We start from the raw sequence: 17,078 nt of genomic DNA on the forward strand, positions 1-17,078 counted from the left end.
ATAATCGGCTGCTTTGACCTCCAATAACTCATGTACTATTCAAGTTACATGCCTGTAATTCATACCAATTTAGGTTTACATTAATAGCTTTCTAAAGATATGGCGATCGGCAATATCTGATGAAGCGTTTACATTTTGGAAATTCGTTGCTGGGTGTTACTTGTATAATTCATCGACAGATACTAATCTTTAAACTAATAAAGGTACTGGAAATCTGATTACAGCATCATAATCGTCGTTCAAACAATAGTAACGTACATGTTTCTTCTTGAGGTATCATGATTCATCTGTCTACTATTAATTTCTATACGAACTGTGAAATGTCTGCCATTATTTAAAATATTGGGGCGCCAATGTTTCAAGTCTGCAGTAGGTGTGTAAATAATGAAACACAACTCTTCGAATCCTCACGTCCTTTGGGGCACCAACCTACATTCATGAGGGACACCAATTGGCAGTAATGATTCTGACAGGAAAGCTTAAAGTGATAGTGCTGCTCATGACACAGAAGTGTAACAGAAGAGAACGCACGGTCAGCTCGGACTCTCTGCCGCCATTAAGCTACATCTTGCCAGCTACAAGGTACTGGAGATTACCTGAAAACTCCACCCAATATACGTCTTGGAAGGCAAAATTAAACAGACGTACGTACACAGATAATTCTGTCTACAGGCGTTACGTTTCTTATTTTTCGTCATATTCCACACCTCAGCCACCTAAAAATATTACTAACATGACTAGTAGATATCAAAATTAATTAAAAAAAGTAACGCTTAAGAATCTACAACCGATGCAGTTCACGGGTGTCTTTCCCACTGTCTTACACACCAAATATGCGCAACAATGTGACCAAAGCAACGAATTACAATTTCACAACTACCAAATAAACTGTTCTACCTATGAAATAACGATCGCTAACGAGTCAGAAACAACCGCTTTCTAATGAAAGTGTCACTACTTACTCGTTGCCGTCATTGATTAAATAAAATAAAGTTACGTACAAGTCTGTTTTCTGTTATCTAGTACCTGCTGGACCTGTTTTTTTTTTTTTTTGTTTTTTTTTTTGTTCACACTTTAATTTTCTCTAACAAGAACCCCTTTAGTGCGAACTCACAGGTTAAATCTTTGGTAAGACTAATTTGAAAGTCTTGAGTTAATAATCATGACGTGACAAAGAGTGGCAGCTAATGACTCACCATGTACATCCGGAGGATCACATAAAATTACTGTCCAGAAGTTGCAGAGATCAACCTTCTATGGGATGTGTGTATTACACTTCACAAAAAGGACATCGTCGACATTCAAGAAATTGTCAGAACAAACCATTAACTTGCACCATGAACACAGAATGGAAAATGGCGTTCCACGGAGATCACGAAGGTTCACATCATCAGTATCGAACCGGACTGCTTGGGAGTTAGAAACCATGGAGGACGTTCAGAAAGGTATCCACTTTTAAGGAATGCATACAGAATCATACTGGTGTAACGGGGTGATGAGAACTGATGGAATGTGATGGTATGTAATCGAATGCGAAACTGTCTGCCTTATAGCTTATGTGAAACTGGCTAAACTTTAATGCATAGTTAGACATAGTGCGATAATATATGGTTCAGGCAAGGAAAAAAAAACATACAAAGGCTGAATTTGTCATGTTGTTCCAGGTGGTGTGATCTGCAATGTCATGCACTTTTCAGGAGTGATAGTATGCCTTAAAGAAGTATGATTCTTATACGGAGACCAAGAATCAAGCGGAAGCAAGTTATTTTGATCAGCTATGGCCCAAAAGTAGTACTCATACAGTAGATGTATTTTCCTTAAGCCCATTTTCCCACTCTTGCTTGCTGTGACGTAAATATTCACTACTGCCCTTCCAAGATCACCCACACGAGGAGGAATCGTATGTGCCAGAGCACCTCAAATTCTCGAAGCACAGTAAATAACTTTCCAGCCAATTTATCATCTACATTAACAGACACAAAAATTGTATACAAAATGCATCAAGGCCTTGATGTTCGGATGTTCGTTGATAATAATACAACTCCCTTGGTGCCTCTAATTTCCAGGGTTCCTTTCAAATGCATTTCCTATTCAAACCCAGATTTGTCGAAACTGACAAAAAATTCCTTACTGACTGAAGTTTGTTTATCTGATCTATAAATTTCTGGGCCGATTCCACATCGTCAATTTGATTCTTTGTTTGAAATTCCGTCATATTACGTCTTCCAGTTCCGCAGCACAATTTGAAGTTACGCAGCGAACCACTGCTTCCCTTAAAATCACTGTAATATAAGTCCCCCCCGAAATTTGGTGTGGATAACCTAGTATGTTACCGTCAGGCATATTTTGTAAATTTCGTCGAGCATCCTTGAAACGCTCAAACATCTGTTTTAGTTTTTGTAATAAGTGCGCCCTGTCCTCTTTTGAATACCCGTTGTTTTTCTTACACACTACCCGGTTCTACTGCTGCAATCTTACTCGAAATCTATTCATAATTGTTTTTTTTTACTATGCTGTGGATGATTTTTGAAATAGATAGATATGTTTTAGTACCCGGCACTCGTTGGACAACGATTGTCCTTTATTGCGTTTCACTATAGACGGGATTTGTGGCTCTCTGTCCAAGGGATGATTAACTACATCGCTCGATACCTGTTTCAGTATCACTTTCACTTGTTAAGCATGTATATAAAGATTGTATCTGTTCTTTCGGACACGTCCGAAACAACAGATACCATCTTCATATAGTTAAGGCTAATCGGCCATTGACCTTCTTCTTCTGTGCTGGATGCACATGCATTGCCCGAACTCTTACGGGACTCGGTAAGATTGTCTGCCGCGAGTAATGAGTGTAGTGGGCAGGTGCACTACGAATGTAGTGTGTGGACATTGAGTTGGGAACGTGGGTCTCACGGGGAGCATGGAGGGATTAATCCCTGCAGTCGCACTATTCTCCGTGCCCTCGGTGGCTCAGATGGACAGGGCGTCTGCCATGTAAGCAGAAGATCCAGGGTTCGAGTCCCGGTCGAGGCACACATTTTCAACTGTCCCCGTTCATGTATATCAACGCCTGTCGACAGGTTAACGTCTTGATTTAATTATCATTTCATGTTAAGCATGTACCTTCATCACTGTACTCCTCATGTACATTGTCCACACAGGCGAGCCTGTACGACACCCCACAAATCGCTGACTCATTCCGCAGAAGCGCTAATTTTCATATGCCTCTTCCTGCTCAGGCTGTGAAATTCGTTGTGTTCCTCTCTGACGAAATGTCGATAACTTCTGTTGTAGATACAATGGAATATTTGCGTTGTGTGTCGTCCCCATTGCTCTGTTCTGTATTAACGCCACTAGGACAGTAGCACGATTGTGATTTACTCGTCAACTAAGCAGTTCAAATACGCCCCGTAACCTCATGCTGTGCTCACCAGTGGATCCTTCCAGTCCCTCCACCTGTGCTATTAGACGGCTACATTTTGGTTGCGTGGAAGACGCTGTATGAGGTACAAAATGCTGTAAAAACATTATTGGCTTTTTGTGACCTAGCATTCAGAGGGTTTCTTGTAAGAGTTGTAATTGAAAGTGGAGATGAAAAATTCTAGTTTAACACTCAAATAACTTACGTGTTTACTGCCAGGTGACATCGTCGACCACCGCCCATATTTCGATAGGAGCACACCCTGCCATTCTCAAGGCACAACTGCAAGGAGGAAGCAATGTGCAAGGGAATTTTATACCTCGGTTCACAGAGGAGAAACAAGGAAGATACTACACGCAGAACAAGTAACAGCAGAGTCAACACACAGCCAAAGATAACCAACATCAGAAATATCGATAGTGACTATAAATCAACAAGTCAGGTTGCACTAATTCCGTCCCTCTGCTTTTTGATGAGAGAGAGCCGGATTCCAAACAGCATTTAAACGAACTCCACCATCTCTGTTTATAAGGTTGCTTGATAGTTTGATTTCAACAGCTTCCTTAATAACACTATCCCAATAGCTGGACGTTCAAGCCAGAATCTCCGTGTTGTTGTATTTCATAGGATGACTGGTGTCAAGGCAATGTTCTGCAATAGCGGATTTGCTCGGGTGTTGTGAGCGTGTGTGACGCTTATGTTCAATACACCGGTCTTGCACGGTCCTGATTGTCTGACCAATATATGACATGCCACAACTGCAAGGAATACGATAAACACCAGCCTTACACAAACCAAGATCATCTTTTACGGACGCCAACTGGGCCTTAATCTAAGAAGGTGGTCGAAAAACACATTTCACATCATATTTCCGCAAAATAGGGCCAATCCTGTTTGAAATGCTTCCCGCTTAATGCAAAAAGGCCGTAGACTTAGGTGCCACTTCGTTGCTATCGTCACTCACCTGTTGCGTAGAAGGCTGATAGCGCAACGCACGTTTGATGTGCCTCTCACTATAACCATTCTGACGAAACGTGACTTCGAGATGTGATAGCTCAGCTGCCAAACTTTTAGGGTCTGAGATAACTTGGGCCCTGTGAACCAATGTACGACGCACTCCTTCACACTGAGCTGGGTGGTGACAAATATCAGCTCGCAGATACAAGTCAGTGTGAGCATGCTTCCTATAAACCGAACGTCCCAACGTACCATCAGTCTTCCTTCTGAGCAACATATCAAGGAAGGAATGGCATCCATTCTTTTCCACCTCCATAGTTAACTGAATATTCGGGTGGATTGAATTCAGGTGTTCCAAAACCGGTTTAAATTCTCCCTAGCCCGCAGCTCGTGGTCGTGCGGTAGCGTTCTCGCTTCCTGCGCCCGGGTTCCCGGGTTCGATTCCCGGCGGGGTCAGGGATTTTCTCTGCCTCGTGATGGCTGGGTGTTGTGTGATGTCCTTAGGTTAATTAGGTTTAAGTAGTTCTAAGTTCCAGGGGACTGATGACCACAGATGTTAAGTCCCATAGTGCTCAGAGCCATTCGAACCATTTTTTTGAAATTCTCACTACCATGAGGCCAAACAACAAAAGTATCGTCTACATATCTGAAAAACACGCAGGTTTCAAGGTCGCTGACTCCAATGTACGTTCCTCAAAGTCCTCCATAAACAAACTGACCACAATAGGTTTAACACTGTCCAATTAAAACTATAGTTCCAAGGTCTAAGAGTCCCCAATTGCTTTCGTTAAACAATGTTCAAGGGTGCTCACCTAGTCATGGCACTGGCCAGTGTGACGCACTTTGTGTGATGGTTGATGGCAGCAATGTGTATGTGGATTGTGTGGACCTGACGTAGCTAACAGGAAAAGCATTGAAGCGGAAAATGGCACAGCGGTCGTTGCCAGGGCCCTCAGGCAGAACAGCTCTTGGCAGGCTGCTTTGACATATGGTTGCAGGTGGTCCTCGTGGAGGTGAGCGTTGTGCACCATACAACTGGGCGCCAGGATTCCCGGTAACAAGTGGCTGATAGGGCGACAAGCACACGGCGTCTGCAGGATGATGGCAAGTTTAAAGTGCAGCTACAAGGGCGGCACAAAGGGTTACAGTATATGAGTCGCATGGCTACAGGTTACAATGGACTGGTGCGGCCATCGTGAGGCCAGTACCATTTTGTCGACTGGTTGGTCACGGAATGAGGCTAGTGGAGTATGTGACTAAGTGGCAGTAAGCAACATGATCTGCAGCAGGGGCAGATACACCAGATGAGCCACTTTGCTACAGGTTGCTGCAGCCTGGTGTAGGCATGAGAAAGGTGGCCTGATAATGGTGGTGGGTCAGCTACAGAATAAGTTTGGTGGCGTGAAATGGGGCACATGAGTAAGTGGCATCAAGCAGCATGGTCCACAGCAAAGACAACTATAGCAGATGGGCTGCATGGATTCAGATTTCAGAGGGCTGGTGCAACCGTGGCGAGCAAAGTGCGATGGTGGCGATGGAGGGGGCATGGCTTGAGGTTGGTAGCGTCAAATGGGCACATGTGTGAGTGGCTTGAGACAGCATGGTCCACGGCACAGACATCTAGAGCAGATAGGCCACGTGGCTAGTAGTCGCCATGGCGAGGAGACCACGATGGTGGCCGCACTGTGGCTGGCAGCTAAGCCATGCACTGATGAGCAGCTTGCCACGGTGGGAGTGGCATGGTAAGCAGGCAGGTAGGTGTTGAGGGGTGCTGGTGGTTGACCTGCAGCCAATGGGGCATTCCTCTGGCCAGCAGCATGTCGTAACAATCAGTCACAGTGCACTGATGCGCTCTGCCCTCCAGGGGAGGCACTGGCAAGCAGCTCACTTGCACGATGACAGTAGGTGACGGACTTGTGCTCAGCTCACACACAGCAGTGTTGCTGCAAGTTAGACTCTGCCCCAGGCATACTGGAATGCGCTAACGAGGTGAATATCAGGCCACACAGGAAGACATGACCACTAAACGCCTGGCTTGCACAGAGTAACAGCAACAATTATTATAACTGGCCACAAAGTTTTGAATTTGAACCAAAATTTCATGGTCATCCTCCATACTGAGCAATGGGTTAGATTCTGCTTCTGACACCAGATGTGCAGGATGCAGAACAGGAGCATCAGAAGGCAGGTGGGTAAATAAGAGATTTAAATGAAGAATACTTGATCTGTAGTCTTGGTTCTCAGAATATGGGGAAGGCTTCCCATGGGGCACAGATAAAGGTTGATTACCAGTCTAGGTGTCTGGACAAAGAGATGAACTGAGTAGGTTGTGGGACAGGTGTTGGTTTAGTTTTGTGAGAGTGGTGGCTGGTACTGGTGAGCAGGACCACGTGTGGACGGCAGGAGTTGTCCTTGCCGAAGTCAGTATCACAAGAGAGAGTTGCAACTGTGCTTTTCCCATCAAGACTCTCCAGCAACCACAGACTTGACCCCCATATTCATGTCCCCCATTGGCTAAACGGTGGCATGGATACGCTGGTTTACTGTGCAGAGACGCCGTTGTGGGTCGTGTGATGTTGACTTTAGTAGCTTCCTCTTAAATGAATTGCTTCTGTCCTGAAGAACAAGTTTGAGTGGCAGATAGGCATAGTTGAAATTATAATGCAAGAGAACTTGAGCCGGCCGGTGTGGCCGAGCGGTTCTAGGCCCTTCAGTCTGGAGCCGCGCGACTGCTACGGTCGCAGGTTCGAATCCTTCCTCGGGCATGGATATGTGTGATGTCCTTAGGTTGGTTAGGTTTAAATAGTTCTAAGTTCTAGGGGACTGATGACCTCAGCTGTTAAGTCCCATAGCGCTCACAGCCATCTGAGAACTTGAAAGACTCAAAGAAAAATAAAATATGAAATTTTGCGTGAAATTTCCTTAATATCTGAAATAGGCTGGCCATTCTGTACTGAAATTAGGCGACAGTGTGGGAAAGATCTTGAACTAAACGAAAAACTATACAGTTTGCACATGTACTACTTACATCTCTCTCTTCACCTCCCTCTGTCCCTCTTCCTCTGTGTCTCTCTCTCTCTCTTTCTATCTCTGTCTCTGTGTCTGTCTGTCTGTCACTCTATCCCCCTTCCTGCATCCCCCTTCTCTCTCACTCTCTCTCTCTTACACACACACACACACACACACACACACACACACACACCACACACCACACATAGTTAAAACTTTCCACACAAATTTTACTCAGGAATAATAAATATCACTGAAATGCAACTGAATGAAGTGGAAATATAACTGTCACAGACAAATTTCTTAAATATAAAGTAAACAAGAACTAAAATAACAAATGCAAACATTAGTTATGTTTTAGTATCAGAAGGAAAAATGCTGTATCGGTAACAGACTAATAATCGAACTGATAGTAAAATGAGTAAACGATTTAATCAAAATCAAGAAAACTGAGAGAAACGCACAGAAAAATAACAGGCAAGCACATTAGAGAAACAAAACTATAGGAAGGGATTAGGGAGGGTAAGTCATAATTACAAAACGGGCAGGATTTACACTGTAATGATGGCAGATTTACAGTAATATATGAATGAAACAAATACGAATCATATAAGAAAAAATATTGTTGAAGAACTAAAGTTGGTCAAACTATTGGCCGTCAAAAATTTACTCACAAAAGAGAAAAAATAGCAGACAAGCCAGGCTCAAAGTACGTAAAGAAAATACCCCCATGAGATCAGTTAACAGTTTCAAGAATGCTGCCACCTGCTACATGGAAAAGTTCACGCATTAACACTTTTCTCAGTATTAAATGGCGTAGAAAAAGGAAGTATATAAAGTTCCTTCCCATCAACCTAAAAAATAAATGATAACCAGATCGGAATAGAACAGCTCACAATCCCAGAAATCCCACAAATCCAAAATACCGCTGTAGATCAACTAATAAGAATCATGAATTTAATCACAGAGCAAAAGAACAGTCAATATGACAGATCATATGCTTACAGTGGAATGGAAACTGTTGTGTAGAACATAGCTGGAATGGGGTCGGGCTGGTGGTTGTGCAGTTATGGAAATGAATTTAAGTATTAAATTATTAAGCATAAAATACATGTGAGCAACAGCATGCTGTTACACTTTTAGTAAATTAATATATCCTCCTGTAGCTCCTAGAAGTCCCTGAGCAGGGCTCAAACCATTCAGTGCAGCCAATATCTTTCACACAATCAACATAATTAAAATCGAGCCTTTGCCATTGGATACGTAATCGTGTACTAACATTCACAATTTACAGAGCATGGCCCTCAGCCATAACAACTAATGACAATGGAGACAACTTCTGCAATTAAACATAAGAATACCAGTTAAGTCTAAGATTTATCTGGGATGAGGTAAATAACATATAAATACACATTGGTCTACTGCTACTACTTCCACTAGACAGCGACCACACAAGCTACCCACACACTACACCAAAACACCGACACAAATATCTTAAAAAATCTGATATATTAACACACACAATTGATTCTGTAGTTTGAAGAAGGGAACTAATCGAAAATCTCGTTTTGTGGGTAAATACAAAAAAAAAAAACTTTCGCCTGTTCTTAATTATAATTTTGTCTTAACCAAACAGTTACATGAAATTCTTTACATTAGACTCCTATATCAGAACCTTAGGACGATAAATTGTTCTGAAGGAGGCGTCACAGTATTAAAAACCGAGAATTTGTTCCCTTCTTCAACCTGATCATGAATTAAGCACTAAAACTTAATATTACAACATCAGAATCAGTTACATTTTCACAAATCATTTAAAAAATACGACATATGCAAGAAACATCTGTACTTCTCACAGACTTTGAAAGCCTTATCTATGAAATTTATTCTAAAGACCATCAATGCGCTTCATTTTCTCCGCCCTCGCAGTAGCTGTTGGTCACATCAACACCGCCTCGCAAAGTGGCCAGTTCTGATATGGAATGTATGTAACTATCTTGGGTACATGTTGTACCATCATATATTGTATCGGAATTTTTTCACTGCACACGGTTTCTGATGGAATTTGGGGCATCCTGCATTGTTCTCTTGCGGCAAAGAAAATATTTTTCACCAAAATATCAGACAACGCAGATACAGTTAATTAACCCCTCCGGAAGGAATATTGTAACTGCCTGAACTTGTAAATCGAAAATGGGGACTTTTACTGGAACTTTGTTGATTATTTGTGGAATTAAGGCCACTGATTGTTGAAATCCAGTGTATTTTCATCAGAGATTTGAGTAATATTGCATCTTATTTTCCTTGTGAATTGAATTAAATCAGTGTATTGTTGTGATATTTAAATTCTGTGTAGTCATTTGATTTTCCTTTCCGCAATCCCAAAATTACGATTACCTCGAAGAAAGGAGTGCCCTCGCTTTCGGAGGTACTAACGTATCACATATTTTTGTGAATCGACCAGTAGCTACGAATGCAAGGAGAAAGCGCACTGAAGTGGTGTTACAGTTTTGACCTTATCAGATGCCACTGAGAACATGAAGTTATTCAATATCAGGGTTCAAACTGTTTATTTGCAACAGCAGCATGCTACATACTTCGTCAGGAAATGTGGCCTACAACAAAAACCATGGCATCGCATTAGAAACTCCAAACAAACACGATTTTGAAACATGTAGCTTAGCTGCTACATCAATAATTTGTTCTTCATTTGCTTCTATGACGGATATGTAAACTCAGACGTTGAAAAATTAAACACAAAACAATGCCGCGATGCACTGAAAACGCGCTGTATTAAAGAACTGAAAAGCAGGTAGGACCACCAGCGCAGAGGGTGAACGAATTCGAAACTGCAGTGCGTTCCGTTCTCCAAACTGCCAAGTATTTTCCAAGTCTGATTAAGCCAACAGATGAGTAGGTTTTGTTTCTCCGTTTTTGTAACTCATTTATGGCTCACAAAGTGCGTCTGTATGCTAACACACTTTTGGTAAAACGAAACAAACAAAAATCTATTTTTCGGCACTTTCCTTCTTCAAAGTATCTATTCTATTGAACATTCGCATAGAACAAATAAGGAGATGAATTCTTTGTACAATTGTGCCAACAACTGATTTAAGCTCGCTGTGTAGTTTAAACAAAAGCATCCTGAACCAAATAAAATTAGTTAAGTTCACAGCCTGTCTATCATTCTGCGTGGTGTCTGTTTGTTCTAAGTCGTGTCCCCCTACCACTTTCGCGCAACGACGCTCTGAGCGTAATTTGTAGGGAATTGACTAGTTTGAACCTGGGACCTGTTGTGGGTAAGGAGACGCCAGACCACACATAACATGTAGAGTTCAGAAGAGTTCAGTGAGACTAGCAATGATATAACCAAATACTTAATGATTTCAGCGTCAGCTCCACTGCACTCCCTGTAAAAGAATCTTAATACTAACTAAATTTAGTGGAAGGGGTTCAAGGGTTTCCTATTTTTAGTTAGCTGGTAAAATAACGTCGAAAGAGCAGTTAAGTTTACCATTGGAAATTTTATTCTACTCACAAAACATTGCTTACAAATTGCACTATTGATAAAAGGAAATGTTTTAATACAGGATGATGAAAACCAACTGCGTTCAACAAAAATGTGAACGACTATTCCCTGAATGGGTTTCCAAGTTCTACAATGGATCTAAGGATGACCTATGCCATATCACATCTATAATCTAGGTTTAAATGAAGTTTGACGGAAGAGAAAACTATCAAAATGGTCTACAGTGATCCTCAATTATCTTGAATTACTTATCTAACTTGTCGTAAATTACAGCAGCTGATGTGGCTTCTCAATAATTATATAACAGAAATATCATCGCGTTTCAGATTTTTATTTCAAGTAGCAAATGTGAACACCATGAGATTTAATTGATGATCGACACCAGTATTACGTAAAACGGGGGTGTAACTGATGAGCCTTCTGCAGTTATGAGTGGAGCTTTATGCGCTGTTATGCGGCATCGCGTGCGTTCGTTACCTTGTCGTTGGTTAGGCAGCGTCGTCGTTGGTTAGGCAGCGTCAGGGGGCGGCGGGCGGCGCAGCTCCATGCAGCTCGCCGTCTCGGATGCAACTCTCTCCTAAATTCTCCTTACTACAGTGTACCGAATTTGGTTTAAAAAAAGCTATCCGGCTGTGTTTTCAACTGACCAATCAGGGTCTCAATATTAACCTTAAGCTCCACCTACAAAAATTCTATCTATCCAATGAGAAACGTTATACTTTTCGTGGTGGGGCAATGTTTTTAACGTTTGTAACGTAACAGAGACGCGACAATGTCTCACGCTAAAACTTGCAGCTGGTGTGGCCCTTTTAGTGTTATCGTAAGACCTATACTATTCTTCTGAAGGGCTCTATCTTTTAACATGGACTGGGGGTGGTCCTGGTGGTTAGCTGGCGACGTGGGTGTCCGTCCCTTATCGTAGGGCCTTCTAGCTTAACACGGTTCTGCTCTCAGCTTCTGTTCTCTTTTCTCCCCTTGGAACTGCGTCTGTCTCACGGTGGGAAGGTATGACATTCATTTAGGCATTCTTGTGTTAGTCTGTGGTATTCCATTTGCTCACTCGTTAATCGTATTACTTTGGTTAATTTAATGTCACGATTTATTTGGAGCTATGTGACATACTGCTGGATTTGCTTATTGTGTCAGGGTTTTCATGGAAGGTGTTGGATTTGCCTGACACATTACAACTGTAGTTCAAGAAGCTGAACTTCTCTCACTCACTGTGCACACCTGCACGCTGCAAGTTACATCAGCTACCACATAGAATGTTGTTGCTGGCAGATACACCCAAGGCACCACTCGCACACAACACAGTGCACTGCGTCAATCTTAAAACCATCAGGGTGCAACTATCAGCATGAAATTCACTCAGGTAGTACTTCAGCTTCTCGAGGATCTTGCACTTGGCTCTGCCAAGAACTTGCTCGTTGTAACTTCTGACTGGATCCAGCAGTGCCTCCTTTTGACGCACTACTTCAGGAGCAATGCTTATTTGGCTGGCTGCGTGAGACTGGGACTAGGTGTGCCGCAAACTGTCAAATTCCCAGTGCAAAGCGCACTCTCACAGATACTGACAAATAACTATACAAATCACGTTGGAAAGAGAATTTTTGCAGAGATGACAGAATCAGAAACATAAAGTCTTACACTGGCATATACACTATATGATCAAAAGTATCCAGACACCTCCAAAAACGTACGTTTTTCATAATAGGTCAATTGTGCTGCCACCTACTGCCAGGTACTCCATATCAGCGACCTCAGTAGTCATTAGACATGGTGAGAGCAGAATGGGGCGCTCCGAAGAGCTCACAGAATTCGAACGCACTCAGGTGAATGGGTGTCACTTGCGTCCTACGTCTGTAGGCGAGATTTCCACACTCCTAAACATCCCTAGGTCCACTGTTTCCGATGTGACAGTGAAGTGGAAACGTGAAGGGACACGTGTAGCACAAAAGCGTACAGCCCAACCTTGTCTATTGACTGACAGAGACCACCGACAGTTGAAGAGGATCATATTGTGTAATAGGCAGACATCTATGCAGACCGTCACACAGGAATTCCAAACTGCATCAGGATCCACTACTCGCATTACGATAGTTAGGCGGGAGGTGAGAAAACCTGCATTTCATGGTCGAGTGGTTGCTCATAGGTCACACACCACGCCGGTAAATGCTAAACGACACCTGGAGTGGTGTAAGGAGCGTAAACATTGGACTACTGAACAGTGGAAAGACGTTGTGTGGAGCGACGAATCACGGTACACAATGTGGCGATCCGATGGCAGGGTGCGGGTATGGCGAATGCCCGGTGAACGTCATCTGCCAGCGTGTGTAGTGCCAACAGTAAAATTCTGAGGCGGTCGTGTTATGGTGCGGTCGTGTTTCTCATGGAGGGGGATTGCACCCCTTGTTGTTTTGCGTGACAGTATCACAGCACAGGCCTACATTGATGTTTTAAGCACCTTCTCGCTTCCCACAGTGGCAGAGCAATTCGGGGATGGCGATTGCATCTTTCAACACTATCTAGCACCTGCTCATAATGCACGGCCTGGGGCGGAGTTGTTACACAATAACAACCCTTTAATGGACTGGCCTGCACAGAGGGCTGACCTGAATCCTATAGAACACCTTTCGGATGTTTTGGAACGCCGACTTGGTGCCAGGCCTCACCGACCGACGTCGATACCTCTCCTCAGTGCAGCACTCCGTAAAGAATGGGCTGCCATTCGCCACGATACCTTCCAACCCCTGGCTGAACGTATGCCTGCGAGAGTGGAAGCTGTCATCAAGGCTAAGGGTGGGTCAACACCCTACTGAATTCCAGAATTACCGATGGAGGGCGCCGCGAACTTGTAAGTCATATTCAGCCAGGTGTCCGGATACTTTTGATCACCTAGTGTATACAATGTGTCTCTCCTAACAGCTGTCAGGCACATTTTCTCTGGTGTTTCGTCAGACAATTGCACTGCCGTTTCTGCAATGCGTAGCTGGAGTCAGTACTCCTCATCAAGTCTTTCATGCGATGCCCAGTCTCGACGGAAAGTACCGTTATGTTTCCCCTTTAGAAACAAAATGATTTATTAGCGTAATTTTGCGTGCTCATTCGATAAGGCGGTCTCAGATTCGCCTGGTTCAATATTTGTTTTATGTATATGTATTTAAAAGGGTCAGTAAAACTCGAATAATAACCATTACTCGGGCAGTGATACGATTGGCCTGGCGGGTGCAGACCGCTCCTGCCAATCATGTAGTGGTGCTCATTCGGTGCCGTAGTACCGGTTATTGTTTGTGTTTTACTAACCTGGTTAATACATATCAATAAAAATATAGCACTAGACCAGTGGTTCCTAACCTTTTTTAGACCACTTCCCCTAAGTGCAGTCAGACAATACGTAGCACCCCCGCCCTCACCCCCTCCCACCCCCTGCCCTGCCCTGCCGCTTGTTACCGCCACCTCCTCCACATTACCATCTTTAGCACCTAACTAAACTGTAGAATGAAAGACATTTTTTCGAACACATTTATTTTTAAATTGACGAAAGATGAATGATACTTGGTTTGTGTGTGTGTGTGTGTGTGTGTGTGTGTGTGTGTGTGTGTGTGTGTGAGTGGGGGGGGGGGGGGCGGGACTAGGGAGGGAAGGGAAGGTGTTAGAATGAATGACGAAGGACTTCGTGGTGCATGGCAAGTGTTACCCACAACTCCTTCTCAGATAAGAAAGCTAACTATCTGCAGTGAGGGCAGACACTTGGACAAAGCACAATTCCCTGGCATTATTACTGTCCATTGTACAATCGCTTGACGTGCACACTGCAGATCCATTTAAAATCAACCAAGTTAAAATGTGTGCACTGTTGTTACTGTTCGATTGATAGCTGCCCTCCTACTTCTGAATGGTCGGAAATTGGAAGACTTCAGACTGTTAATGATTTGCGTCGGACTTCAGACACTAACAGTAATGTGCTAGCCCTTAAAATTCCTACACTACGAAGATGACGTGCTACAGACGCGAAACTTAACCGACAGGAAGAAGATGCTGTGATATGCAAATGATTAGCTTTTCAGAGCATTCACACAAGGTTAGCGCCGGTGGCGACACCTACAACGTGCTGACATGAGTTGACCGGCATTGCCTAGTGAAACGTTGTGATGCCTCGTGTAAGGAGGAGAAATGCGTACCATCACGTTTCCGGCTTTGATAAAGGTCGGATTGTAGCCTATCGCGATTGCGGTTTATCGTATTGCGACATTGTTGCTCGCGTTGGTCGAGATCCAATGACTGTTAGCAGAATATGGAATCGGTGGGTTCAGGAGGGTAATACGGAACGCCGTGCTGGATCCCAACGGCCTCGTATCACTAGCAGTCGAGATGGCAGGCATCTTATTCGCATGGCTGTAACGGATCGTGCAGCCACGTCTCGATCCTGAGTCAACAGATAGGGACGTTTGCAAGACAACAACCATCTGCACGAACAGTTGGACGACGTTTGCAGCAGAATGGACTATCAGCTCGGAGACCATGGCTGCGGTTACCCTTGACGCTGCATCACAGACAGGAGCGCCTGCGATGGTGTACTCAACAACGAACCTGGGTGCACGAATGGCAAAACGTCATTTTTTCGGATGAATCCAGGTTCTGTTTACACGAGCATGATGGTCGCATCCGTGTTTGGCGACATCGCGGTGAACGCACTTTGGAAGCGTGTATTCGTCATCGCCATACTGGCGCATCACGCGGCGTGATAGGGGGTGCCATTCGTTACTCGTCTCGGACACCTCTTGTTCGCATTGACGGCACTTTGAACGGTTACGTTACATTTCAGATGTGTTACGACCTGTAGCTCTACCCTTCATTCGATCCCTGCGAAACCCTACACTTCAGCAGGATACTGCACGGCCGCATGTAGCAGGTCCCGTACGGGCCTTGCTGGATACAGAAAATGTTCGACTTCTGCCCTGGCAAGCACATTCTCCAGACCTATCACCAATTGAAAACGTGTGGTCAACGATGGCCGAGCAACTGGCTCGTCACAATACGCCAGTCAGTACTCTTGATGAAGTGTGTTATCTTGTTGAAGCTGCATGGGCAGCTGTACCTGTACACGCCATCCAAGCTCTGTTTGACTCAATGCCCAGGCGTATCAAGGCCTTTATTACGGCCAGAGGTGGTTGTTCTGGGTACTGATTTCTCAGGATCTATTCGCCCAAATTGCATGAAAATGTCATCACATGTCAGTTCTAGTTTAATACATTTGTTCAATGATTATACGTTTATCATCTGCATTTCTTCTTGGTGTAGCAATTTTAATGGCCAGTAGCGTAGTTGTAATACCAATAATCATAATAACAATAATGACAGCACTATAGCAGCGATTGTGGAATTACTGCTGTTACATCCTGTCAATTATTTCTTTTATCTCTTTATAAGAGAGTAATGGTGCAGTTTCCGAACTACTGCAGGTTCTGTCTATAGCTTGGAGAAGACGTTTTCTTGAGATAATTAGCATTTGTTACGTGTATGTCTCGCTTTTATCATCAGCGATGTACGGGATAGAGCGCAACGTATGTGTGTATTGGTCTATGTGAGGAACCTGTACCATCCACCGTATTAATGCTGCTAATTGAGAAACAATAATTATTGATAATTTATATAACCAGTATTACACTCTTTCAAAATTGTGATAATAGTAATAATAATTTGCAAATGTTCACGCGAGGTAGCCGCGCATTCTGAGGCGCCTTGTGACGGTCTGCGCGGCTGCCCCCGTCGGTGTTTCGAGTCCTCCCTAGGGCATGGATGTGTGCGTGTAAGTTAGTTTAAGTTAGATTAAGTAGTGCGTAAGCCTAGGGACCGATGACCTCAGCAGTTTGGTTGCATAAGACCTTACCACAATCTTTTGAAAATGATTTAGTTTCAGTTTAGAAAATTTCATTTACCCCTCACGGGTAATTACCCTCACACTAACCTGGATCAGCTCTATAGAATGGGTACTTGAAATTACGCTTTAAGTATCATTTTGTTTGTAATGGGAAACAAAAAACGACACTTCTTGTCGACGCTGGCATGAAAGGCGCGATGAGCGCTATTTGTTTTGAGTTGACCCCTGCTAAACAATGAGAAAAGGTTTTGGTGATATCTGCTTTCCCGGCCGTTTTGCTA

The 17,078-nt window shown here is 43.5% G+C and overlaps 1 protein-coding gene and 1 non-coding gene across 2 annotated transcripts in view; both read left to right on the top strand.

Moving 5' to 3' along the window:
- Positions 1–17,078, top strand: part of LOC124788447 (solute carrier family 22 member 7-like) — a 239,255-nt gene that overhangs the window by 168,412 nt on the left and 53,765 nt on the right. The gene's annotated exons all lie outside the window — the stretch shown is intronic.
- Positions 2,959–3,033, top strand: Trnat-ugu. The gene has a single exon. It is a non-coding gene; the product is annotated as a tRNA-Thr (tRNA).

Source organism: Schistocerca piceifrons, chromosome 3 (assembly GCF_021461385.2).
Source record: "Schistocerca piceifrons isolate TAMUIC-IGC-003096 chromosome 3, iqSchPice1.1, whole genome shotgun sequence".
In the NCBI taxonomy this organism is placed as follows: Eukaryota; Metazoa; Arthropoda; class Insecta; order Orthoptera; family Acrididae; genus Schistocerca; species Schistocerca piceifrons.